The sequence below is a fragment of the Physeter macrocephalus genome, chromosome 15, assembly GCF_002837175.3.
Source record: "Physeter macrocephalus isolate SW-GA chromosome 15, ASM283717v5, whole genome shotgun sequence".
Taxonomy (NCBI): domain Eukaryota; kingdom Metazoa; phylum Chordata; class Mammalia; order Artiodactyla; family Physeteridae; genus Physeter; species Physeter macrocephalus.
Genome location: NC_041228.1, coordinates 33,924,389 through 33,951,250, shown reverse-complemented (window position 1 = coordinate 33,951,250; position 26,862 = coordinate 33,924,389).

The following is a 26,862-nucleotide window of genomic DNA, read 5'->3' as shown; positions in this document are numbered from 1 at the left end:
CACCTAGTATTATGGTTTGCACTCAGTAAATGTTAAAGAGATTCATTCATTCACCCAACAAATATTTACAGAGTGCCTACTATGCGCTAGGCATAATTGTAGGTTTCAGGGCTATGAGGAGGGCGAGATATCTAGGATGCAGAATTTAAGCAGGAGCTCCCTCTAGAAGCAGCAAGAGCAGGGCTGTCACCTGAGAGTGAGCGCCTCCTTAAATTTTGTGCCCTGGGTGCCTCGCTTGTCTCACCCTAGTCCCAGCCCTGCTAGGTGCTGGGGATACAGCCATGAACAAAACAGACAGAGATCAATGCACCTAAGTAAATTCTCCCTTCTCCCAGCGTCTTTGTGGGGCTGTGCACGTTGCCTGTCCTTAAGTCTCTTTCACTTGTGTGCCATCTGCCTTCCCACCTAGACTGTGAAGTCTTATTCTGGTCTGCCCCTTCCTCTTCCCACCCCACCTCCACAAGCATTCTGCCCAGACAATGTTTTCCAGAATCTTGTCCTTGACCATCTGCATGGGACTTCCTCGTGGCACCGTTTAAAATGCAGCTTCCCGGTCTCACCTTTTGAGTCAGGTCCTTTGAGGGTGAAACTCAGGATTCTGCATCAAGGTCCCTGGGTTGTCAAGGCAGGTTTAACGTGTGAGGATCCCCAGCCCACTGATTTTTTCAGTCAGTAATGCTGACTAATACTAGGAGGAGAAGACAGGGGAAAGGGGCATTTTGAATGTGCTTCAGTTTCTTTGTGATTCTGTTCACAAAGTCAGAAGACACAGGTGTGGGAAAGGGAAAGGGATGGTCTGGAGACGTGCTGGCCTTGACTCTGACCCTATGGAGCTCTGCAGGGAGATCTCAGCTCAGCCTTGCACCTTAGCTGGACCACTCCAGGCCCTGCCCCATCATCCCTGGAGATTTATCGGGTTGCCTGCCTTACCTCCCCAAGGGGCTAGAGGCTGGCATTTCCCGTAGCTTTGGGTCAAAAGTTTCCATGGAGCCAGTGGAAGTGGTGTGTATGTAGGTGGCTGCGGGGAGAGTCTGAGAGCCCCAGGGCAAATAAGGAACGTGGGAGGGTCTGTCAATCTGGTCCTCCCTGACCTCTAAGGCAGGTACCCACCATTTTCACTTGCTTCACATCGTGCCCTGCACAGATGCCCACACACTTTGGGCTGTCAGGTGCATACTGTTTAATGGTAATCACCTGAATGAAATAAATCCATTGTGTGAGTTACCAGTAAACCCAGTTTGCAGGGTGGGGCATACGTCAGCTTTCCCAATCCATCAACACCTTGGCAGTATCAGGTGAGATTCCTCTGCCGATACACCACACCGAGCTCCCTCAGAGAAGAGTTCAGGGGTAGATCTCATCTGCTTTTGAAAGGGTTCAGGCATGCAGATGGAGGACCTATCAAAGTCCAGCTGAGGAGGGAATTTGGGGTCGTGTCAACATCTGGATCACGGTCCCAGGGTCCCTAAATGGCAGGTTATTGGGGGCTTTCAACAGCAGGCCATTAGAGTTGAATTGATTAATAACCTATTTATTTGCTTGTAAGGTTGGTGACAGTGGTTTTCAAGCTTTATGTGCATCAGGAGCTTGTTAAAACAGGTGCCCAGATGCGACCTCGGAATCTTGAGAGTTGGAGCTTGGGAATTTGTCTTTCAACATCTCCCCAGGCAGTTCTGCTACGCACACATCTCAGAATCTCAGGTGTTTTGAACTAAGGACTCTGCAGTGTTTGTGTCTTTATTCTGCACACACACACACACACACACCCCTTTCCTTCAAGCGTGGTGGTTTGTACCCTGGCAACTTGGCTAAAATGAAACTACCTCTCCCAGCTCCCGCTGCAAAACCTCCCTGAAGGCTTTTTTTGAGGTCCCTCCGCAGTGGTGGGGTCTACTTAGCTTATCCGACTGGATGCTTGGTGGCTCCTTCTCTGACCCTCCAGTCCCTTCCAGGTCTTCACCTCCCCAGCTCCTCCCACGGGGAAGTCAGGTCTCACTCCTATAACAAATCCCTTACCTCAGAACTCACAGGGGCTTCTGCTTCTCCTGGGTGAACCCTGACTGACCAGTCAAGAAACACTTCCCATGTCCAAAATAAAGCAGGACTTGGGAATCGGCCTTCCATTTAGATCCAAGAAATGTTCGTGGGCTATTAAGATGTGCTGACATCAGTTACAAGGTAACTCAGTTAGTCCTACCATCCATGATCACAGGGTAATTGAAAAAGATGATTCCCCATATTCTCTGCTGGCAAATAACAGCACCTTGGGCAAAGCAGAAAAAGGTGCCTCCTCTGGGAAGCATTAGTAAAAATCACCCTTCATTCCTTCTGCTTTCCCTTTTAATCTGGCTGCCCTTGTGCAGGCCACAACCTGCATAACTGGATATATATAGCTGCCCTGGATACCTATTCTGTCCATTAATGCCAAGGGGCCCTGAGTCCAGCCTCTAATTGCTTTCCTAGTATCATCAAGCATAGACAGGTCACAAAACAGTCTCACCAAAATGTTTCAGGGAAGAATAGAACTTCCTTGGTCCTTGTACAATTTCTCTGTCCCCAGTGCCATGGGCAGCCATCCTTCCCTGATCATTCATGTCAACAAGCTCTAGCAAGATTACCACAGCCCGCACTATACTGTAGTGTTACTATTTGTTTGATATTTGTCTCCCCCACTAGACAGTGAGCTCCCTGAGGACAGGGGCTCTGATTTGGTTGCCTTTGGATCCCCAGTGACCAGTATAGTACCTGGCACAGAAAAGCATGCAATAAATATTTGTGGAATGACTTAATGGATCAAGCAGAACTAAAGGAAAACCCCCGTTTTCCTCAGCTCCTCAGACTTCTGATATCAGACGGGTAGGTTTTTCTATACCCGACAACTCTCCAATTATCAGTGCACACCAACTAGGTACCTTCTAATTTAACTCAATTCTAACACTAACTGCCTGGAGCTAGCACAGACCTCACAGTTTATAGGCTCAGTCCCATAAGATTGACCCCCACTTCAGATGCCAGCCCCAAGTCCCAAGTTGTTACCTGTACTGCTGACAAACCAGCTATCAATCAGGGGTTCCCATGACCCTCTCCTCAGCTTCGAATATTTGTTAGAATGGCTCATAGGACCTACTTATATTTATTGGTTTACTGTAAAGGATATAATAAAGGATACAGGTGAACAGCCAGATGAAGTAGTACATAGGTTGAGGTCTGGACGGTCCCAAGTGCAGGAGCTTTTGCCCCTATGGAGTTGGAATGCAACACCCTCCCAGCACATGGATGTGTTCATCAACCCGGAAGATCTTTTATGGAGACTACATCATGTAGGCATGATCCATTATTAAATCATCTCCAGTCCCTCTCCCCTGCCCAGAGGAATGGGTGGGGAGGGACTGAAAGCTCCAAGCTTTTAATCGTGACTTGGTCTTTCTAGTGAACAGCCCCCATCCTGAGCCATCCAGAAGCCCACCAAGAGTCACCTCATTAGAACAAACGATGCTCCTGTCACCCAAGAAATTCCTAGGGATTTAGGAGCTCTGTGTCAGGAACTGGGGGCAGAGACCAAATATATAGTACTTTTTAGATCACTAGAGGTCACATCTGGTTCTGGAGCTGAGTCTTTCCTATCAGGCTATGTCCTTGTTTGAAAGGGTCAGGAACCAGGGACCAGATCTTTGCCTCCCTTATAGAGTATGTGATTCACACACCGAGAGGCCAGATACTGGGCACCATGGACGCTTCTGGTCTGAGGTCTTCACTGGTGCTTGGTCAATCTTGGTTGATCACAAGCTATATCCAGGTTAGTAAATATGTGACATAAGGGCCCCCAATCCATTCTCCAGTGCCCATGATCACTAATCTATTTTGGCCCTCAAGTCTTCTCAAGACAACACCCTGGATAGTTACTACCAACTGATCAGAGTTGTTACACTAGATGGAAGCCATGTCTTGCCTTGGGCAGCCTCTGAGAGCTGTCTTACTGCCATCTGGGCCATCAGAGGCATCCATATTTTGTTTGCAGGAAGGCCTTTGCCAAAGAATACCAACAAGTAAAGTAGAAATTGAGTCCTAAGTAAATGGCCCCAACTTTATCCAACATAAGTAACCATTAAACCACCAGATATAACCATTTTTTTTCAATCAAATGTAAAAGGCAAAAAGATGGCTTTGTTTGTCTGATATGGTGTAACTTTAAAATGGGGGTTAGAAACTAAAAATAGAGTTACTGTATGATCCAGCAATCCCACTCCTGGGCATATATCTGGAGAAAACTCTAATTTGAAAAGATACATGCATCACAATGTTCATAGCAGCACTATTAACAATAGCTAAGACTTGGAAGCAACCTAAATGTCCATCAATAGAGGAATGGATACAGAAGATGTGGTATACATATACACAACGGAATATTAGCCATAAAAAAGAATGAAATAATGCCATTTGCAGCAACATGGATGGACCCAGAGATTATCATACTAAGTGAAGTAATTCAGACAGAGAAAGGCAAATATCATATGCTATCACTTATGTGTGGAATCGTTAAAAATGATACAAATGAACATATTTACAGAACAGAAATAGACTCACAGACATAGAAAACAAACTTATGGTTGGTTACGAAAGGGGAAAGGGTGGGGAGGGAAAAATTAGTAGTATGGGATTAAAATATACACACTATGGGACTTCCCTGGTGGTCCCGTGGTAAAGAATCTGCCTTACAATGCAGGGGACGCGGGTTCCATCCCTGGTCAGGGAACTAAGATCTCACATGCCACGGAGCAACTAAGCCCGCACACCACAGCTAGAGAGAGAAGCCCGCGCGCCGCAACGAAAGATCCTGCGTGCCGCAACAAAGATCCTGCGTGCCGCAACTAAGACCCGACGCAGCCAAAAATAAATAAATAAAATAAATAGTAAAATAAATCTTATAAAAAATATATACATACTACTATATATAAAATAGATAAACAAGGACCTACTGTATAGCACAGGGCACTATACTCAATATTTTGTAATAACCTATAACGGAAAAGAATCACTTTGCTGTATACCTGAAATTCACAACATTGTAAACCAACTATATTTCAATTAAAATTTAAGAAAAATTAAAAAACAAAATGGGGGTTTGATATGGACCCAAATGTCTGGGGACAAGTCTGCCCCCACTGGGGTCTCTTTCACTGCAGAGACTTCTCTCCCTTCCCCAACACACAGTCTGGTTCATCTTGAATCCAGCAGGGCCATTAGGGGTCTCTGAATCCTGCGCATCTCCTGGCTCTGCAGTTGCCTCGCTTTAGTTGCAGAGCTTGTCATTTGGCAGGAGTGAATCTGCTGTCAGGAGGGGAGGGGAGGGGAGGGGAGGGGAGGGGAGGGGAGGGGCAGGCTCTGTGGAGCAATGGAAGGAGATGGGAGGGAGGCAACCATTTGGTTTCCTGCTCCAGTTCTGCCACTTAGTAACCATGTGACCTGGGACAAGTCAACAGTCTGAGCCTCTATTTCCTCATGTGTGAAGGACGTGACGGAAAGAGTAATTATTCATTGCTTATAGGTATCTCATTGGGATATTGAGAACATCAAATTAAATTGAATGGCTGATGTGAACGTGCTTTAAGTAAGGGAGGAGAAGGTTTTGTTCTGTTCACTGCTTTATAGCACAGAGCCTGGCCCATAGCCTAGTGAGGTATTCAGTAAAATGTTTGTTGAATAAATAAACGTAAACACAAAAATCTTTCCCCTCTGTGGGGTAGAGAGGGGAATGATATCAGAAGCTCACAGTGAGCTTCAGAGATGGTTGTGATAGTCTATGTCTATGGCTGCATGGAGGTTACATGCTTCATTGGTACTCTGTGTTCTTGCATGTTAAATATTCTTTTGTAAGTGTTCAACATCTCATTAAAGCACTTAAAAAATATAATGCAAAAAAGAAAAAAGCACAGAGGAAAACATGTGGTAAAGTACCTTGCCAAAAGAAGATAGTATTGTAACTCCTGATGTCGCTTCCACACAAGCAGTGAAACTGTTCTGAGTGACCTCACTTAATTCATCAAGGTCCTATGTTTGGGCCAAGCATTGCTGAAAGCAGAGGAATTTATAGAAAGAAAGTTATATCAGAAACCAAGACTTGATGGGATCTACTTTTTAATGAGAGAGTATGTAGGCTGATTTTTTTTGTTTGAAGTCACTGCCTTTCACTTATATGCGGGTCACGCTTGAGCCTAGTCAAGGTAAAGTACGGGTAAGTTGTCGTGTCTTGGCTTGTGCAGTGGCCTCTGCCTTGCTTCACCTTGCTGGTTCATACTTGTCATTCAAGACCTACCCCAGGTGTCATCTTTTCTGGCAAGTTCCTCTGAGCTGCCACACTGGCATCCTGCCACCTTAGCTCATCTGTGGCAGTGGTTCTCAAGAGGGCTGATTTTGTTCCTCAGGGGACATTTGGCCCTGTTTAGAGATATGTTATTGTCAAGGCTGCACGGGGGTGGGGTGGGGGATATACCACCGGCATATCGTGGGTAGAGGCTAAGGATGCTGCCGTGCATCCTACAACACACAGAACAGTCACCCTCACGACAAAGGGTTCCCTGATCCAAAGTGTCCATAATGCCGCTGTTGAGAAACCCTGCTTGATGGAGTGAAATTTTCCTTCTGTCTCACTGAGACCTGAGCTCATCCTGGGCAGGGCCCTTGCTGATTCAGCCTTTTGTCCCCAACACCAGCACACTGCTTAGAAACACACACACACACACACACACACACACACACACACACACACACATTTACTTTCCTATTCATTTGTTCCCCTACTCTGTGTAAGGTTCAGTACTAGCTGGAGATGCTCTCAAGGAGTTTTGTAATCAAGTGGAGGACAAGGTCATGTAAATACCTAATCATTCCCAAGACAGATCGAAAACAGGGTCATAATAGAGGAACACGTAAAGCGCTTTGGGAGAACTGATTATTAGGTTGAACCAAATGAAGTTGCTGACATTCTACCTTTTTGACTAGAAAAACAGCAATGTGACACGGCTCACTCACAAGTGTGGTTTACCCTAAATACTTTGGACAGAGTTGGGGGCGATGAGCAGACTTCACAGGGAAGGAGAGACGCAGGAAGCACGTGTTTCACAGCCTGCCTCCTCTGCTGCATGAAAAAAGGACCCTATTTTTTACTTCGTACTTGTGCCCACTTTTACTTCTTTGTATAGCCCCCCGCCCCCTGCCACGTCACACTTCCTGGAAGAATGCCTTACAGTTAGAAGGCACGGGTAATTTTTTTGTTGACTAGAGTTCAGGTAAACTATTTGTACTTCAAGTTTGTTTTATCATTGTCCTTGCACTTTAGTCCCAGGGAACTGAAGAAGAGTGTTTTAGAGGCACAAAATATATAGTGCTTTCCTGGTGGCAACAGGTATGAGAAGACACAGTCCCCCAGTACCATCCGAAGTCACAGCCTGTCAGAAGAGCCATAATGGAAACTGCCAGGAGCTAAAAGCCCAGAAGCATGGCTGGTGGCCATCTGTGCTATCATGTGACCCTGTGTGTCAGGCAGCCCCACATGCACCTGGCCCACGAGCCTTGGCCACTTACTCACCTCCTGCTCTGGAGCAGGTAGTGGAGGATAAACATTTCAAAGTTGGACTCAGAACTTGGCAGGGTCCAGCTGTCAACCACTCGCAAGCCAGAGAACTCTGGAAAATTGAACTGTTTATAAGGTCAAACTTTGGTAAGTCTGATAAAGTCTGGCTGCAGGTATCCATCTAGTCTCTTGAAAGAATTGCCCGGAAGCTCATTGCTGAATGGTTGGATGTTACCAGTGGTGACAGTCTCTGCTTGTGGATGGAATCTGGCAGCTCAGACAACACCCCACAGCTCCTGATGCGAGTCTGGGCGGGAGCTGGGAGGCTTGCAGCCAAGGAGATAAACCCAGGACAGCCCTGTAGGCTATCCAACCATCTGGCAGGTGGACTTACTCAGGGCCACTGGTGACCCCTGCCACGACCAGACACCAGTAGCAAGACAGCCTGGGATTCTGTGCTTGTCCTTTCCTTTCCACGGGTCTCCTAGAGAGAGGAGTGGCTCCTACCCTTCTAGATGCAACAGTGACCCCGAGTTCATTTGTCCATGTGGATCTCAGTCGATGCTTGAATTCTGTCCTAACTAGACCTTGTTGTCAGAGCCGTGGATTAAATACTGATTCTGGCCTAAATAAAGCAACCTCTAGGGACTTCCCTGGTGGCCCAGTGGCTAAGAATCTGCCTGCCAATGCAGGGGACACGAGTTCGAGCCCTGGTCCGGGAAGATCTCACATGCCGTGGAGCAACTAAGCCTGTGCACCACAACTACTGAGCCTATGCTCTAGAGCCCGCGAGCCACAACTACTGAGCCCACGTGCCACAACTACTGAAGTCCGTGCGCCTAGAGCCTGTGCTCTGCAATGAGAAGCCACCACAATGAAAAGCCCGCCTGCCGCAACGAAGAGTAGCCCCCGCTCACTGTAACTAGAGAAAGCCTGTGCGCAGCAACCAAGACCCAATGCAGCCAAAAATAAATAAATAAAATAAATAAATAAATAAAAATAAATATAAATAAATAACGCAACCTCTAGGTGTGGAGGATTGTTTTAAGTAAAAGAAGAATTCTAGGGCAGGGGAGGAATAAATTGGGAGATTGGTATTGACATATACACACTACTATATATAAAATAGATAACTAAAAAGAACCTACTGTATAGCACAGGGAACTCTGTTCAATACTCTGTAATGACCTATATGGGAAAAGAATCTAAAAAGGAGTGAATATGTGTATATGTGTAACTGATTCACTTTGCTGTACAGCAGAAACTAACACAACATTGTAAATCAACTATACTCCAATTAAAATTAGTGTTAAACAGAGAAGAATTCAGACCATGGATATAGCATTTCTTTTCCTTTTTTTCTTTTTTAAAAAATTTTATTTACTTATTTTTATTTTTGGCTGCGTTGGGTCTTCGTTGCTGCGTGCAGGCTTTCTCTAGTGTTGGTGAGCAGGGGCTACTCTTTGTTGCGGTGCGCGGGCTTCTCATTGCCGTGGCTTCTCTTGTTGCAGAGCACAGGTTCTAGGCGCGTGAGTTTCATTAGTTGCGGCATGTGGGCTCAATAGTTGTGACTCACGGGCTCTAAGCACAGGCTCAGTAGCTGTGGCGCACGGGCTTAGTTGCTCCACGGCATGTGGGATCTTCCCAGACCAGGGCTCAAACTCGTGTCCCCTGCACTGGCAGGCGGATTCTTAACCACTGCGCCACCAACAAAGCACCGGATATAGCATTTCTTGAGCTGGTTTCACAAAGATATATTTTTTGTTTTAACACTGGTCCGTGGGGAAAAGGTTTGTGGAAATTTGACAAGGGATGTTGATGGACTCAGATGCTTTGGAGCTTATCTATGAGACTTGGTGAGGCAATAGGGCTTCCACCATTCTCCCTCAGGGAAAAGGTTACTCAACTTTTGAAGCCCCACAAACTTTGAGCCTTTGTTATTGAAATCTCACTGTCCTTAGATTTTAAAGGACAGTGAGATTTGGGATTGTACCTTCTCAAAGGTACTCACTCTCTAATTCCTCCTGTGGAGTTTGCTCTTGACAGAGCTTGACACCATTTGTTTGTGATGAGATTCAATTTATGTAAAATTGAATTAAACTACTAAAAAGAAAGACTTCATTTTGCTTCCTGATTTTGGAGGGAGAGAAATATTCTTCTTTGGTATAACCATTATAAATCTTAACATCACCGAAATGAAGCTTTATTTCTAGACACTGCATGTAAAAGCCACCAATGTTTCAGGGACAGAGGCCATATTTGATTTCTCTCTTTCCCTGCCCTTCTAGAAAGGAAGATACATGTCTTTTGAATGACCGTGTGTTCCTAACATCACTTCTACCTTTCACCTTTTTAAAGTACTGTTATAATAATATGGATGAAACATATGGAGTCCAACCCACGGTTTGATAAAAGTGAAATTAAACATCCTTAATGTTTTATAAGGTTATCTAGCTGAGCAATGTCTCACAGGTAAAAATATACCTTTTTAAAAAAAAAAAAGTCTTCCTAATTCATCTATACTAGAGGCTCCTGGGAATCCTATATGATCATGTCCACAGTTTGCTGCACTTAGTATTTAAAGCATTTTCTCAAAGATTACGGGGGTAACTGCAGGGTGTGCTGGAGGTGGCTCAGACCCCTCTCAAGGGCAACTGGGCATCTCTTCCCAACTCTGCACTAAGTGACCTCATGTTGGCAGCTTGAGATCAGCCCTGGAGGAGTATTTACACCAGGGAAATTGGAAAATCCAACAAATAAAAGCTGTTTTTCCCCCGAACAGCTGCCACTCCACTGAATAATTGTTCAAATATAAAACTGTAGGGCTTCCCGGGTGGCGCAGGGGTTGAGAGTCCGCCTGCCGATGCAGGGGACACGGGTTCGTGCCCCGGTCCGGGAGGATCCCACATGCCGCGGAGCAGCTGGGCCCGTGAGCCATGGCCGCTGAGCCTGCGCATCTGGAGCCTGTGCTCCACAACGGGAGAGGCCACAGCGGTGAAAGGCCCACGTACCGCAAAAAAAAACAAAAACAAAAACAAACAAACAAAACTGTAGGCTATGTTCCCACTGTCATGATATTTTTTAAAACTAGTTTTTTCATTGAGAAAAGAAATATATGCATGTGTGTGTTAAAGTACAGTGGAAACCTTTGTTAAAAGAAACTTACAAGTATAATGGTTTAAATAAGATAGATATTTGTTTTTCTCTCAGGTAAAAGTCCAGAAGTAGGATGCCCAGTGCTGGTAAGGCAGCTCTCTTATCCTCAATATATTGATTCTGTCTCTGGGTCTAAGGTGGCTGCTCCAGCTCCTACCATCATGTCTGCATCCCAGCGGTCCAGACGGGGGAAAAGGCAAGGGCAACCTTTATCCATTCCTTTTAAAGGCATGGCCCAGAATTTGTACATGTCCCTTCTGCCCTCAATCCATTGGCTAGAACTTAGCCCTCATTCCACTAGGCAATACCTAGTACCAGGGAGACTGGGTAATGTAATCTCTAGTTGTGTTCCCACACACCCAGCTAAAACTCAGGGTTTCTATAATTAAGGGAAGAAGGGGAGAATGGATATTGGTGGCTAGCTAGCAATCGCAATCACTACAGTGTTAAAAATTCAAGTGACTTGAAAGGACAGACAATGAAAGTTGGTATCCTTCCCTCCCATTCTAGCTTCCAGACTTCCTCCCTAGAGGGAGTTTCAGAACTTCTATGCAAATGATAGGACATGCATATATGTTCTCTCTTAGAAGGCCATCTCTCCCCAAAAATTAAAGAGTGGACTCAGGTGTCACAGTGGCCTGGGATTTAATCCTAATTCCACAGCTAACTCTGTGTGAACTTGGGCGATATACTTCACCTCTGTCCTACAGCTTCTCCATGTATAATATGGAGATAATAATAGTACCTACTTTTCTGGGTTCTTGTGAGAACCAAACGTGATCATATAGTTGGTGCTTTGATCAGTGCTTGGCACATAGTATGCACTAAGATACAGCTGTTGCTATAATTCTATTTGTATCAATTTAATAACATGGAATGTTTATTTATTTTAAAATAACAGCATTGATTTTGCTCCTCTCAATTTTATGGTCTCCTTGGCACTTTTGCTCAATAGAGAAGATTGAATGGGATCTGGAGTTAGAAGACCTGCATTTGAACCCCAGATCTATTGGGTATGATTAGTATTTGAATTAATCATTTAAATTCTCCAAGCCTGGATTTTCTAATTTTTAAAATAGGAAAAATAATATGTACCTCCCGGGGTTGCTATGAGGATCAAATAAGACCCTGTATGTGGAAGCGGGTCATAACTATTATATTAAACACTGCATAGGTGTCACTGCTGTTCCATATCAGGTGTGAGAATCATCCAGTTGGGAAGGGTTCAGAGGTCATTTGGTCCATTAGCTGTATGGTCAAGATGGTAGGATGGTCCTCTCAGAGCACCTGCTCAGCTCACCCGCAGAGGCAGGTTGCCAGCACCATTTGCACAGATGCCTCAACAATACCTATGGAATTGCTTCTTTTCTGTGTCCCTCCACTGCCACCTCCCCAGGCCAGACCAAGGGGACACTGCTTCTCACCAGGACCACTGCGATGGCCTCTCAAATGGTCTCCCTTCTCTAGATTCTGCCCCTTAATTAGTCCATTCTGCAGACAGCTGTCAGGGTCATCCTTTAAAAAACAAATCAAAAGGTCTGATAGTGAGTGGCTCCTCTGCTTGAGAACATTGAATGGACTTCCATTTTCATAATATGGTGGGAGAGGCTCTGGAATTACCCTCCGTGTACAAGACATACTCTAAAAATCTCAAAGACCCGGCAGGATACTAAATCGTCAGAAAAGCCCAAATCCAAGTAAAACTGGAAACCCAGAGAGATAAATGGAGCATGGGAGCCACTTTTTTCCGAGGAGATGTTCCATAACTGGTAAACTCTGTAACACACATTATCATCTAGGAATGATATTCAAAATGACATCAGCAAAATCAAGCCTAGGTCAGATCTGGCCTGCAGACTGCAGGGAGGTTGGGGGGAAGATGTGATGTGGTTGGCGTTCCCTAAAGGCCTTAAGTTTGTGTGTTGATAGTGACTCTCAGAGACAGGCCCAAACCCCTGGCCCTATGCCTACTTCTTAAGGAGGCTTCTGCTGAACAGGTGAGAGAATTACAGAGTTATTTGCCTTCTAAGTGTTTTTGAACTCTCAGGCTTCCTTTTCCCTTCCACAGTTTCTGAGTCACTTCTCTGTTTTTAGGTCAGGTGCCTAATACCTAACAGCTCATAATTCCTCTTCACTTTTCAGAAAGTGCAAGTCTAGTAGAGCACATTTTTCGGCAGCCTGGGCTCACCAGGGGCTGGATGGTAGCAGAGACGCGGTATATCCAGGTAGGCAGCACTCGTGTTGACTGAAAGGCTCTGGGCTCTTAAAGTGGAAGTATCAGTGTTTCAGTCTCTCTGTATCTCAGCTTAATAGAGGTGTTCCTGGGTGAAATGGAAGGACAAAAATCCAAGAAGGAAACAGGGAAGGTCTCGGAGGCACATGGTACATTTCAGACATTAAGAGCATGGACTTCAGGATAAGAATGTCTGAGACTGAATCCTGGCTCTGCCACTTTATAACTGTGTGACCTTTGACAAATTATTTAAGCTCCAATTCCTACATCTGTAAAGTAAGGATTATACCAGGTTGAACAATATGAAATTGCTTTCGTGTGAGTCAAGCAGTCAAATATTGTCAGTTTCAACCTAATGTGGTACCTACCTCCTAGGGTTGCTGAGGATAAAATGAGATCATTTGTGAAAAGGGCACCGCAAAATTTTTAAGGAATATTCAACCAAAGGAAGTGGGTAAGCAAGCTAGGAATGATAAGTGCAAAGTCTCTGAAGGAGGAACGTGCTTGAGAGTATTCTTGGAAGAACAGAGCAACCAGTAGGGCTAGAACCCGTGAGGGAGAGGGAAGGGGTTGGAGGTGGTCCAGGGATGTGGCCTGGGGTTGGCTCACACAGGGCCCTGGGAGCCGTCATGTGGGGTTTTGTGTGTGTGTGTGTGTGTGTGTGTGTGTGTGTGTTAGAACCCGTGAGGGAGAGGGAAGGGGTTGGAGGTGGTCCAGGGATGTGGCCTGGGGTTGGCTCACACAGGGCCCTGGGAGGCGTCATGTGGGGTTTTGTGTGTGTGTGTGTGTGTGTGTGTGTGTGTGTGTGTGTGTGTGAATCTTAATGATGGAATCAAGAGCTAATACTTATTGTGAATTAGGTACTGGACAGTTTTGTGGTACAAGGTAAGTGCTCAATAAACAGAAGTCAAAGAAGCTGAAGGTGTAGATGGCATGTAGGTGAAAGAGACGAGGAAAAGAAGGAGCAGTAACTCCTAGGCTGGCAGCACAAATAGGGACTTTCTGGGGGAAAGAGCAGCATATTGTGCCCCCAGGAGCTGTAAGTTAGGACCCTCGGGCCCATAGATACAGAGATCTTTGCTCTGGACTCAGGATGAAGAGGTGCATCCTGGTGCTTGGCTCATTACACACTGAGAACAGGCCAGGAAGTTGACCATAGGTGATGTAAAGGCAGTAAATTAGCAGAGTAATTTAGCATAGTTAACAGTTAAGCAGGGTTCTGGACTCAGCTCTACCAGTTACTAGTTATGTGACATTGGCAGGTTACTTAACTACTCTGAGCCTTAGTTTCCTCTTCTGTAAAATGGGGGTGATGGTATTACCCACCTCACAGAGTTGCATGAAGATTAAATGAGATAATGCAATCAAAGCACAGAGTAAGCCCTCAGTAAATTATTATTATTCCTGGGCCAAATGTATGGGATACTGGTAAAGCATTTCCAAAGATGTTTCAAGCCCATTAACCACTACGTATTGTTAGGGACTTGTGAGAGGACACTAATCCTACGTCAGAAGAAACCTGACAAGCACGTCTAAGGCTCAGGAAATCCTGGTTAGGAAACAGAAAGCCTTGAGGACATGCTTCAAATCAAGCGTTGGGATTTGGGGAGAGAAAAGCGATGTGAGAAGTGCACGTATAGAGATATAGACTGTTCTCCAAAATAGGATTTAGTTTTTTGGACCATGAGTTAATAAAGAAGAACCAATATCTTCTGGCTTGAGACAGAACATAAGGGGCAGGGCGTGTGGTGTGTACAGAAACATCCTGTGTGCCATGCCCTGTGCATGCCCTCATTTAAACCCCGAAGTAGCCCTGCAGCTGAGTGTTAAGTGTCCACTTACCCCATAAGGAAACTCAGGCTCAAAGAGGCAGAGTTGAGACTTGAAATCAGTCTGACTGAAGCCAACATTCCCGCTTTTAAGATGCAACCACGGCAGATGGTATGTGAGGTTTTCAGGACATCATCACTGGGAAGAGAATCAGAATAATACATATGGCCTAATATTTATATGAATAATAAAGACATCTCAAATATAATCTCTGGGAGTTAAGATTCTTTTACTTATAAGAAAGAAAAATCAATTAGAGCCAGCTTATAAATAAATAAATAGATAGATAAAATAATATTATTATTTTTGGAGGGGGAGGATCCCAGGGAAAGTTGACCAACCAAATCTCAGAAGGAACAGAAAATTGGGGATCCAAGTAGCAGGAGTTTATTATGGACTTTCTAGAGAACTGCCCCCTACAGAACTCAGCTAGAGCAACCCCTAGGACCTGGGTCTCTTCATTCAAAATTCTGAATTTCTAAGAAAGAGAAACTGACTTGCCCAGCTCAGGCCAGGTTCCCATGCCCCCAGCTGGGTCTAGGGGCAGGACCTAAAACACAAACATGGCTGCTGAGGGCCCACCCCATGCATCAGGGCTGCCTCAGAAGAAAGGGGTTCAAGGGTGGGGGCTTGAGCAGGCATGCACACCTCCCCCAGAGGGATCCAAGGTACTGTAGGTTTCAGCAAGATTCAAAAATGGGATCAGGGCTTCCCTGGTGGCGCAGTGGTTGAGAGTCCACCTGCTGATGCAGGGGACATGGGTTCGTGCCCCGGTCCAGGAAGATCCCACATGCCACGGAGCGGCTGGGCCCGTGAGCCATGGCCGCTGAGCCTGCGCGTCCGGAGCCTGTGCTCCACAACAGGAGAGGCCACAACAGTGAGAGGCCCGCGTACCACAAAAAAAAAAAAAAAAAATGGGATCAGGCAATGGAAGAAGAAATGTTAATTTTTTATCAAAAATAAGTTAGTTATTTTTGAGTTATAATAAATTTCATTATATGAACTCAGTAATTCAGATATAGAACAGGTCATCCAGGTGATGTCATCTAAGATCAAACTGTGGATCTAGGTGGTAATTCAGGGAGTCCAGGTAGTAGTTGTGTGGTATGGGGTTAACTGTTCTGGTGACTCTCCCTGTAGTTGGTGGGAGGAAACCCATGTCTGGGGACACCACCTGAAATTTTACTTTCTAATTTTGAAAGGTATTATGGAAGTTACATTACAGGAAACTTAGAAAGAGGAGGAAAATATTGCCCGTAATCCCACTACCTTAGTTCCATCATTCTCTTGTCACTTTAGTTGTCATCACAATGTTCATACAACTTTTTAATCTGCTTTTTTCATTGTCACGAGCATTTTTAAGTGCTCATAGTCTTCACAAGCATGATCTTTAATAGCAACATAACAAGAAAGTGCTTTGTATAAAATAAACAGACTTGGCGTGAACGGAGGTAGACATCTTTGCATGAAAATACTGACCTAGATGAAAAAATTCCTAAATCTGATGCCAGCTGCCAACCAACCTGCTAAGGATCACCTATTCCTGAATTCTTTATGGCCATGATCTTCCTGTCTGTCCTACTGTGGGATTTCAGATCTGTTGCTTCCAGGCAGGAGTCTGCAAAGCAGAGAATGCAAAGTTGGTGGGGCAGGTACGAGATGTTTAGTCCATGCTGATGGTCTGGACATCTAGAGGGGTGGTCCTCAACTGAGGGCAATTTCCTTCACCCACCTACCCACCCAGCGGACATGTGGCAGTGTTTGGAGACATTTTTGTTGCCACAACTGGGGACAGAGGAGAAATGTTGCTAGCATCTAGTAGTTAGAGGCCAGAGACGCTACTAAACATCCTACAATGCACAGGACAGTTCCCACAACAAAGAATTATCCCAGCCAAATACGAGTAGTTATCAAGGTTGAGTAACTCTGATCTAGACTGCACTGCAATTTCTTTTAAAATGTTAATGAACTCCATATTTACATTATCTGCCCTTGTTTGATTTGGGAAGGATTCTGGGATTTTTGCTGAAGGTGATGGGAATGAATGGATTGAATGGGTTTGCAAGATACTTGAAATCAAGCATGGGGCAGGAGAATGCAGAGGCTAAGCGTAAAGACTCTGGAGTCTGGAAAGAATCCAGTTGAAATCCTGGCTCACTAAGTAAGCCCTCTAGGGCCTGCAAATGGGGTGATAATACTTGCCTCCTGGTGCTGAAATGGGGAGGACATTAATGTGTCTGAAGCACTTAGCACAGGGCCTCGCATGCAGTGAGTACACGAGAAATGGGGGGAGGGGCTGTGGTGCTGATTACTGTGCCAAAGCTCAGGTTCACGGTGTTTACCACTTCTCCATCATCGACATTGCAGCTGCATTTCATACATTCTTACTTTAGGAAAAATAGATTTTAAACACATTTTTATGATCTCGTCTGTGGAGACCCAGGCAATGTATACAAGATACAAGGTCTACATGCATTTTACAGGAAGAACTGCTTAGGTGAGGTTGTCTAATTGAAATCTCTAATATAGTTACCCTGGTGTTTTGGTTTTTTTCTTTCGAATAATTTATTAATTTTCTTGTTAATTTGGAAAATACTTGTTTTCTGACATTCTTTGTTAAGCTCTTTTGATCTACTGAGAATTTAAGAGTGGGCCAAGCTGAGATAAAGTTATTGGGTAGCTAAACAAAATTATTGTCCACAGAGGCAATTCAAGTCCCCCGTGCGGTGTAAGAGCCTCTCTCATCCCCATCCTGAGCTAAGTGTCTGGTTATCAGAAAGCAGCCATAGGAGACCCCAGTGTGCACTGGGGATCTGTAACCACTCTAGCATCTACAGCTTGTTTTTGTGTGTCTGAGAACATCGGAGGAGCATTAAACATCGTGAGGAGCATGAAAGGCATCCTGGACTTCCTGGGGTGGTCACAGAGTGAGTCCCAGTACAGGGAGGAGTGAGGAGGAGAAGGAAGGAAGAGGGGGAAGGAGGAGGAGGAGGAGGAGGGAAGAGGGCCTGCGGGGCGGTGGTGGGGGGCGACGACAGCCGGTGCTGGAGGCTGAAATGGGCCCAGTGAATAGGCAGGGGTGGAGCCTCAGGAGAAGAAAAAGGAGAAGGCATCCACAGTGTGAGAAATGCTCCAGATGAAGAACGGCCTCGGTTCTGATCAGCAGGGCGATTGTGGGGAAGCCACGTGTGGGCAGATGGTCCTGGGTGGGCCTGGACTGAGATGGTCTCTGATAAACAAATATGAGGCCTGAGAGAAAGAGGATCCGGAAGGAGCCAGAAAGGTAGGGAATAAAACCAGAAAGAGTGTTTGATAGTAACCAAGAGAAATAGGAGTTTCATGAAGAGGGAGTGAAGAACAGATCCAGTCACATTAAGACAGAGCCTAACAGTGTCCTGGGGATGTTGGAAATGGCGGTGATGTCCATGGCGGGAGCCGTTCTCGCGCTGGTGTGGTTGGGAACCAGGTGGAGGGGGCTGAGGCCAGATGCAGGGAGTAGTCAGGAGAGCATGTCAACTGCTCTTTCAGACGTTTGGCTCTGAAAGGGGGTCAAGGCCGCTTGCGGGGAGCTGGATGCAGGATCAAGTGGGTTACGTTTCCTGTGTTGTTGAGTGTGGTGATGCACTGGTGGAAAGAAGCCAGGATATGACTGGGAATAAAGGTTCAGGAAAGAGAGTGGAGAGAGACGGAACAGTTCTAGGTGCCCAGTTCTGGAGATGGGGAGGGAGGGAGTGTAGATGACGCAGCCTGTTCATCACACAGAGGCTGACGGCCCAGTGAGCTCTGCTTCCCCCAGGAAGTAGCGAGAGCGGTCGTCTGCTAAGAGAGATGGGGCAGGGATAGGCTGGATTGTGGAGGGGAGCAGGGCAGGACCAACAGGGGTGACGAAGCAGTGGGGAGACCCACACATGTGCAGCAGCACCAGTTGCCCCATTTGGGGGTTCTCTCCAGCAGTGAGACTGCTGTGGATACCCCACTTGACTCGACGAGACAGATTTCTCCTTCCCAGCATCACCAGGTCCTGGCCCCAGGCTGAGCAGGGGTGTGTGTGTGTGTGTGTGTGTGTGTGTGTGTGTGTCTTATAAAAGCCCTGTCAACACTCATTGCCTGAAATGAGTTCAGTCTCATGTGAAAGTTCTCATCGTGTTGATTCAAACCCTGCTTCCCAGATAGCCTATGTCTTGGGGTCTCAGTAACTTCTACAAACTCTACGAATTCTATGTTCCAAAGTCAGACCAATCTAGGTTTGAATCCTGTTTCTGCCCTCACTAACTATATCCTTGAGCAGAGTTTTACCTAACTGTTCTCTACCTCAATTTTTTCAACTGTACAATCAGAATAATAGTACCGTCTTAGGGGGTTGTTGAAGGATTGAATGAGAAGGCGTGTAAAGAATGTGGCACAGTATATGGTGTGAGCTGAATAAATGATTGCCATAATAACAAAATATTAGTGACAGTGCTTAATGTTAATCTTATCAATGTTAATAATAATTATAATTACGGTTCATCAAATATATAAGGCAGCTATGTTTCCACTAAACTCTTTTTCTCCAGCTTAAAGATCCTCAGTTCTTTTTTTTTTTTTTTTTTTTTGGGGTACGCAGGCCTCTCACTGTTGTCGCCTCCCCTATTGCGGAGCACAGGCTCCGGATGAATGAGAAGGCGTGTAAAGAATGTGGCACAGTATATGGTGTGAGCTGAATAAATGATTGCCATAATAACAAAATATTAGTGACAGTGCTTAATGTTAATCTTATCAATGTTAATAATAATTATAATTACGGTTCATCAAATATATAAGGCAGCTATGTTTCCACTAAACTCTTTTTCTCCAGCTTAAAGATCCTCAGTTCTTTTTTTTTTTTTTTTTTTTGCGGTACGCAGGCCTCTCACTGTTGTGGCCTCTCCCATTGCGGAGCACAGGCTCCGGACATGCAGGCTCAGTGGCCATGGCTCACGGGCCCAGCCACTCCACGGCATGTGGGATCTTCCCAGACCGGGGCACGAACCCGTGTCCCCTGCATCGGCAGGCGGACTCTCAACCACTGTGCCACCAGGGAAGCCCCCTCAGTTCTTTTAACATTTTCTCCTGGGGCAAGGTTCAAACAGCAGCTCTGTCGGGGGTAGTGAGTCCCGTGTCCCTGGAGGAATTCAAGCAGAACGTGCAGCGTCACTCGGTGGTGATGTTGTAGAGGGCCTTGAACTTCTGACCGAGGCTTAAGCTGAAAAACCCTAGGGGTCCATTCCACCCTATGTCCTTCCAACCTTCTGACTTAAAAAGCAAGGTCAGAAAGTGTACAATAAATGCTTCTCTGTGTCATAATCATTGTCATGTTATGTATGTTTGTCATTGTTATCGTATTTTAAAATTTATCACTTTTAATAGTTGTCATTGTTATCATTGTCAAGGCTAGGGTTTTAATAAAAATGCCCATCTTCTCAAGTCTAAAATTATTGGAGAGGGTCTGATTAATTCAGAAAACATCAACAGCATGGTGCTAGATTCCTAAGGCTGTGAAAATGTGTAAAGTGTTACCTTCCTTGATAAAAATAATAGCAACACTTAACATGGTGCTTATTCTTTAAGTTCTGCCCGTTTCACATGTATTCATTACCTTGATCCTCATAAAATGTTATGAGGAAGGTATTGCTGTTATCCTCATTTGACAGAGGAGAAACTGACACTTGAGAGGTTAAGTGACACTCCCAAGGCCACAGGCTGGTGAGTGTGGGAGCTGCACTGGAGCCAGGGTGAACTGGTTTCAGATCCTTTCTTGACCACTAAGCCATACAGCCTCTCTGCTGAGGACGGAAACCACAAACATTTCACCCTGAGTTTTTGCACCATTTCCCAGAAGAGCTCCAGCCCCTTAAACTCATTTCTTAGTTGAAAAGGAGTCTTTGAAATCACTTTGGCCCCCATTTTACAGATGAGGACCCTGAGACCCCGGAAAATCTGGGGACTTCGCCTGAGTCCAGGTCTTTATTCCCAGCACAGGAGCTTTTCTGCCCAACATGCTTTTTGTCCCCATCACTTCTCTTCAAGGGGGTGAGGCCCGGGCCCTGACCACTCAGGGCCCTTCTCTGGCCTTGATGGATGCTGGCAGAGAAGATCAAGGGCACAGTTGCCTCGTCACAGAGACTGGCGTTTCCGGGCCACAGTCAACAGGCCTTGCCTACGCCTTTAAAGAGGAATCAACCCAGTCCCTTTTAGTCCAATAGAAGCCCCACTAACTGGACACCTTAACTCAAAAACTAGACCTTTCCAGGTCAGACCCAGGGGGCTTTCTCCTGATCTGCCCCACCTCCATCTGTTTGTGCCGAGATCAAATAAATAACTTCACCACCAGGGAGGTGTTAGGAGCCAATTGGGAATTCTTTTCCGGTACGCGGGCCTCTCACCGTTGTGGCCTCTCCCGTTGCGGAGCACAGGCTCCGGATGCGCAGGCTCAGCGGCCATGGCTCATGGGCCCAGCCACTCCGCGGCATGTGGGATCCTCCTGGACCGGGGCACGAACCTGTGTCCCCTGCATCGGCAGGCGGACTCTCAACCACTGCGCCACCAGGGAAGCCCGGGAATTCTTTATCTGAGATAGGACTTGATTGGGAACAACTCAGGATGACTAATTATGGCTTTGAGGGGAATTCACTTAGTGGCTGCCGCATTGCGTGAAGGATTCTTCCCATGTAAACTGGGCCATCTCACAGCTCTGAGGCTGATCATTTAATTAGCTCCATAGATAGTCAGAAGTTATGGAAGCCAGTGCAGCACGTCAAAGAGACAGTTTTACAATGGTCGAGCAGGGAGGCTTCACGGTCCGTGTTCGTGGGTAGCTGATGTCTTGTGCTGTTGAGAGGCTACAGCCGAGTCTGGGCTCCCCAGGGCTGCTGCCAGAAAATCCTCTTAGAATCTCACCAGGTACCTGTTTTCCCTTTGATTGAAACTTGGAAAACACTTTGTTAAGCTCTCAAGATTTTAAAAATTAAAATTTTATTCATTTGATACTTTTTCTGGAATTTTAAAAACAGACACAAATGTAGAAAGAAGGGTATGAACCCCATTGACTCAACACTCAGCTTGAACCATTGTTCCACTGTCTTTTCATTGAGCCTTCCCCAATCAAACAATTTTATTTATTTGTTTGTTCATTTTTGCTGGAATATTTTAAAGTGAATTCTAGACGACGTATCATTTCACTTGTAAATACTTCAGGATTTATCTCTAAGCAATAAGTACTTTAATAAAAACATTACTTGATGCTGTTATCACACCTATCATTACCAAGAACTCCTTAATATCATTTAATATCCTGCTGATAAGATATAACAATATATTTGGATTCAACTGTTGTCTAATTGGTTCAATTTTCCCCAACTGTCTTTAAAAATGCCTTTTTACAGTTGGTTTATTTGAAGAGAATCCAAACAAGTTCCACACTCTGCATTTTAAAAAATCTTTATAAATCTCTAACAATTCCCCTTCCCTACACCACTCCCTTTTTCATGCCATTTATTTGTCTAAAACCCGAGCCATGGGCTTCCCTGGTGGCGCAGTGGTTGAGAATCCGCCTGCTGATGCAAGGGACACGGGTTGGTGCCCCGGTCCGGGAGGATCCCACATGCCGTGGAGCGGCTGGGCCCGTGAGCCATGGCCGCTGAGCCTGCGCATCCGGAGCCTGTGCTCCGCAACGTGAGAGGCCACAACGGTGAGAGGCCCGCGTACCACACACACACAGAAAAACCCGAGCCTTTTGTCCTATAGAGTTTCCCTTGCCCTGAGTTTGGATGATTGCATCTTTATGCTATCGTCTAACATTTTCTGTTTCCTTATAAAATGAAATCTAGAGATGCGATTGGAGTCAGGTTCAATTTTTTATTTTCATTTTTTGGCAAGAATTCTTCACAGGTAGTTCTGGGCTCTCCCTATTGTGTCACCTCTGGAGGCACCTAGGGACTGGTAGACTCAGTCTTAGTGAAATTCACATTGATCAGGGGCTTCCAGTGATATTGGCCTGATCCATCCATTATAAAGTCTCCATCATCACCTAAGTCTGTTCTTTTATTAGGTGTGGCTCAGTCAACCAGACTTATTAACCTTTAAAGAATAAACTCAGTTTCCGTTAGTTGTGATTTTCCAACTGTAGCACCAGATTTCTTTTCTTTATAATTCTGTGTATCATTCTGAATGCTCTGTGATCCTGTGCAGAACAGTTTTCCCTCAGGAGAGCAGCTCTGACATCCTGAGTTCTCTGGCCCTGGTGAGCTGAGATCGCCATTTGGGGAGTCTCACTCTACATCGAAATGAACTCCAGGGCCCCACCACGAACCCTGAAGTAATTCAACTAGAAAATCAGCAGTTTTGATTGTTTGATTTCCTTTTCCCTTCCCTTCTTCCCCCTCTTGGTGGTTTTAGATAGATGAGGCAAAGTATTCTCACGGAAATCCAAATACTTCAGTTTCTCACGTCTTGACCCCATAGGTAGTGTTGACATTTGTTAAGCACGTCCAAGTGCCTGCTTTGTGCAAAACATGTTCTATGTCTGATCTTGCTCGATCCCCATGACATCCTTGTGATGTCAGGTATTCTCTCTAGCCCCACTTTTCAGAAGGAAAGCTGAGAATCTGAGAGATTCAGACAGAGCCCCTGCTCCTAGCCACCATGTCACAATGTCTCCTAAAGATATGCGGGGAGCTCTGTCAGGTTTTGTTCACCTGTTTTCCAAGAATATCCACTCTTGGTCATAGGGTCCAATCTGGAGGTCAGCAAGGCCGTGGAGCCAATGAGTCAGGCAGAGTGGCCAGTACTTAGCATGCACTTAATAATGAAAATTTGTTGAATGAATTACTTAGTCATTCTGATCCTTAATTCGTTTGTTTTTAAAATTGGAGATTAAAAAAAGACTTTTGCAGGGCCATTATAAGAGTCAATAAGATGGTAGTACAGTAGCTGGTGCAAAGTAGGTACTTGGTAAGTAAAAATTGTCATCATATGAATAATCAAAAAACCCAGATAATCCCAAATATCCTTATATTTAGCTTTGGGAGTGCCTTATCTGACTTAGGCAAAGTTTTACTTTCCTAATTATAGTTTGTCTAGGCTAGTGACACTGAAAGCCCAGTCAGTCCATGGAACACTAGTCCCTTGAGATGGTTAATCATGGTTCTGGCCAAAGAGCCTCATAAATAAATCATGGAGCCCCTTTTCCAAGTAATACTCTTTGAAGTCCAACAAAATTATTTTCTGTAGACCACCTTTGGGGAATGCTGGTGTAGGCAAGTTTTAAAGCTAGTTTGTATCACCTCATTTCTGCTCTGAGGAATGTGATATGCTCACTCACAAGAAGGGGAGGCCCTAGGAAATAGCCCTGATGAAAGTTTGCCATCCGCAACCTATAAAGTAGGTAAGAGAGACAGTTGAGTGTTTATAGCAAAGGACGAAAAAAGATGAGTATGTTTATAGCACATGGATCAAGGCTAGACCTCCTAACGTTCTAGGGCTGTCTGGTTTTAATTATTTCAATTTATCTATTTGGAATTGACTTTTTCTCTGTTGGGTGCCTGAGTTTCTGGCTTCCATCCATGAGATATGAGCTAAAAACATTCGAGAATAGCATAAAGGCAAACAATGATCGGCTCCTGAAGAAGGATGCTTCTGCAGAGTTGCTGCTCTGCCACTTTTTTCCTTCTCTCTTAAGGATCTTCTTGCTGACATGATTCTTTGTTATGTAAAAAAATCAACAAAAATTAGATAAGTGATAATTACCTGATATGAGGGAGCAGCCATTAATCATAAAAAATTATTTTTTGCTATATCAGGGTAACATCTGTATTATTATTTACATACTATTTTTCCTTAAATCATCTCACTTTTTTTTAACATAAAGAAATATACTTAAATGGAAGTTCACAGTACTTTATAAAAGGCAGTATCACTCATCATGAAGAAGGAAATTTTAAAATTACAACAAAAGCATAATAGCTTGTTAAATTTAAAATATGAAAACGATTAAAGAGAACAATGAAAAGTAACACATCTAATAAATTTTCAAAAATGCATACCTAGAAGTCAAGAGATATTTATTAAATTTGTTAGATAAATGTAAGTTCTATAGTTTGGAAAGGGTAAAAGAGACCAGCTTAGCACTAGTTATCAAAATGACAATTGCACACACCCTTTGACCCCGTCATTCTCCTCCTAGAGGTTGATTCTTCAGACGCACTTACATACTTACTAAATAATGAGGGTACAAAGCTGTTCATTACAGTACTATTTGTGTTGCAAAAATTGAAAACAACTAAAAGATTGGAGACCCCCTAAATCAGGGGTCCCCAACCCCGGTCCATGGCCTGCTAGGAACTGGGCCACACAGCAGGAGGTAATCAGCAGGAGAGAGAGCGAAGCTTCAACTGCCGCTCCCCATCGCTCCCCATAACTCGCATTACTGCCTGAACCATCCCTGCCCCCCTTCCCGGTCCGTGGAAAAATTGTCTTCCACGAAACCGGTCCCTGGTGCCAAAAACATGGGGGGTGACCACTGCCCTGACTGACCTGTGAGACAAGTGAGGTTAAAATAAAACATGATAGGGGTCCATGCGATGGAACACTACACAGGCCCAAAAAAGAATGATGCAGATCTTTATGTATGAACCTGAATGATCTCTAGGGCGTATTATATAATTAAAAAAAATTTTTTTTCTTTTGGCTGCGTTGGGTCTTCGTTGCTACATGGGCTTTTCTCTAGTTGCAGCAAGCTGGGGCTACTCTTTGGTGCGCACGTGATCCTCATTGCGGTGGCTTCACTTGTTGCGGAGCACGGGCTCTAGGCGCGAGGGTTCAGTAGTTGTGGCACACAGGCTTAGTTGCTCCACAGCATGTGGGATCTTCCCGGACCAGGGATCGAACCTGTGCCCCCTGCACTGGCAGGCGGATTCTTAACAACTGCGCCACCAGGGAAGTCCCTAGGGCATATTATTTAAAAGAAAAAAGCAAGGTGTAGAGCGTGTGTATAATGAAGGTAAAAAATAAAAAACTTTAAAATCCCAATACACATTTGCTCTTCTATGCATAAAATAAATCTAGAAGGACACAACAGATCATATCAGTTGCTTCTGGGGAGTGGAGTTGTGTGGGGGGCAGGCATAGAAGAAAGATTTTTTACTGTAACTTTTTTTGTTCTGTAATTTTTGAATTTTGAACCAAGTAAGGGGTGGTGGGAAGAATACTGACCTTGCAAAGATGTCCAGGTCCTCATCCCTGAATCTAGGAATATGTTATGTTTTGCGGCAAGGAAGAATTAAGGTTGCAGGCAGAATTAGGGTTGCTAGTCAGCTGACCTTAAAATAAAGACATTATCCTGATTATTTAAGTGGGTCCAATGTAATTATAAGGGTCCTTAGATGTGAAGGAGGAAGACTGGAGAATCAGCACAAGAATCAGAACGAGAATTGAAGATGGAGGAAGGGGGTCAAGAGACAAGAAATGAGGCAGCTTCTAGAAGATGGAAAAAGCCAGGAAACAGATCCCCCGGGGCCTCCAGAAGGAATGCAGCCCTGACTACACCTTGATTTTAGCCCAGTGAGACCCATTTCAGACTTCTGATCTTTGGAACCCTAAGATGATAAATTCATTTTGTTTTTTGTTTGTTTTGTTATTTATTTGTTTGTTTGTTTGTTTTGACTGCACCATGCCTTAGTTGTGGCACGTGGGATCTTTGTTGTGGCATGCAGGATCTTTTCATTGTGGCATGCGGACTCCTTAGTTGTGGCATGCATGAGGGATCTAGTTCCCTGACCAGTGATCGAACCCGGGCCCCCTGCATTGGGAGCACAGAGTCTTACCCACTGGACCACCAGGGAAGTCCCTCATTTTGTTTTAAGCCACTAGGTTTGTGGTAATTGCTGCAGCAGCAATGAGTATCACTTATTTTAAATACACACATACACACATTTATATATTTAAAATATACAGGCACACCTCAGAGATACTGTGGGTTTGGTTCCAGACCACTGTAATAAAGCAAAAATCACAATTAAGCAAGTCACGCATATTTTTTGGTTACCCAGTGCCTATA